This window comes from Muscardinus avellanarius (genome assembly GCF_963383645.1).
Source record: "Muscardinus avellanarius genome assembly, chromosome: 13".
Lineage (NCBI taxonomy): Eukaryota > Metazoa > Chordata > Mammalia > Rodentia > Gliridae > Muscardinus > Muscardinus avellanarius.
In genome coordinates, this window is record NC_137799.1 from 38,833,993 (window position 1) to 38,835,987 (window position 1,995).

Genomic DNA, 1,995 nt, shown 5'->3' on the forward strand with positions numbered 1-1,995 from the left:
AGGCTGGAGGAGAGGATGCTTAGATGAGCCAGGTGGAGAGGCTGGGATGTGGACAGGTGAGAGGTGAGAGGTGAGAGGGCAGAGCTCAGGGCAGTAGCAGGGGCCACCCAGAAAACATCCATAGATGCTTCCCTGCCATCTCCCACAGCCTGGCACAGGTCCCTGGGGCAGAGTTTAAGAGCTTGCGCTGAGGTGCTGGACTCTGAATTTGATCCTGGCTTCCCTCTTACCAGTTGCACGATCACAGACAAGTGGTAGAATCTCTCTGTGCCTTAGCGATCGCATCTGTACGGTGGGGACAGCAGCCCAGAGCAGCCTCGAGAGGCTCCAGTGACATAATGCCCGTGAGCACTTGGCACAGGGCCTCATACAGAGCATCAGTGTGGGCTAACCAACCTGAAATCCACGCGTGATGGCCTGAGAATACCTGTACCCAAGGTACGTAGCATGGGCTATGTTAGCTGTGAAGCTAAAGTTAAAAGCGTAAAGAAAAAAGACCTCATGAAAACAGAAGGGTGACTAGTGGAGTAGTAGAAGGGACTGGGGGAAAGAGGAGGAAAGGAAGGACGGGTACAGGCAAGGAAACGGGTCAAATTATGCTAGGTGCACATGTAAATGCACCCTACTATATTGTTTACAGTTATAATGCACCAGTAAAAATTAGTTGCCACAAATATATGATCACCTATTCACTTACAAGAATGTATGGGAAGGACCTAGTACAGAGCCACAGGGCGGGCTAACCAAGCCGAAGTTCATGCGTGATGCCCTGAGGACACCTGTATCCTAGGTACACAGTATGGACTGCAGAACACCTGTGTCCAAGGTCCACAGCATGGACTCTGTCTTTCCCACCTTCCCAAAAAAGTTGTCAAAGCATTCAAATATTGACAAAAATCAAGATCAAGGAAAGATTGGAAGGAAATTATAGAAACAGTCAGCTTTTGGTCCCAGCTTCCCCAGTAACTCCCAGAATCAGAGATCAGGGTGAGATAGGTGTCCTGGACCAGGATCCCGCAGCCCTGACTCCTGAAGTGCACCTGGGCACGGCCTCCTCTCCTGGCCCAGGGTCCTATCGTTCTTACTCTCACACAAACCTGTGACCAGAAAGTTAACGGATGGAGCTTCCTTCGCTTAAGTGGAGCCAAGATTCATCCACTCATCAGAAGACAGACAAAAAATCCCACCATATGCACCTTGCATCCACTGCTGCCTAATGCTAAGTCTGAGTGGCCTCTTTAAAAATTGAAGGGTTAGACTCTAGATGAAAAAGGAAATCCTATAGAGGAGCAAACAAGACGGCCTAAAGGAGGAGAAAGGAGGGGGAAGAGGAAAATCTCTAAAACATACAATGTACTTAAACATATCGAAGTCAACCACTAAGCCGAGCAAGGGAGGGAGGGACAGGGAGGGAATGGGGTGGGAATTGGGTAGGGGTTAAATCAGTGATGTGTACATGTCTGTACACACAAGTTTTTTACCCCAATATGACCTATGAATATAATGCACCAATAAAAATTTTTAAGAATCATAGCATTTTAATAAATGTTACACAATGAATAAAAAAAATTGAAGGGTTAGAAACAGAGCTGCCCTTGATCCAAGTGGAGATGAGAGGTTGGTGGGAGGAGCCGTGGCCCCAGCAGCCCCATCTCCACTCTTATTTCTAGAACCACAGAAGTGATAAACAGGCTCATTACAAGGCAAAGGATATGCACAATCAATCCACGCCTTTAGGGCTGGGCTACAATTTAAGGAGAGGAGAAGAGGAGATAAATAAAAAGGCCTATTTTCAAGAGAGCCATTTAAGCCCAGAGAGAGGCCATAATAATGTGCACACGAGTTCTGTTTAATTCGTCCCCAGCTCTCTCAAAATTGCCCTGAGATAATCAAAAGGAAGTGAAGAGGAACAACCCAGGCTCCGATTCAGAAGAGGCTGTAGTAATTAGCACCCGGCGACTGGACCCTGCTGTCAGGCAGATCAGGTGGTCGCAG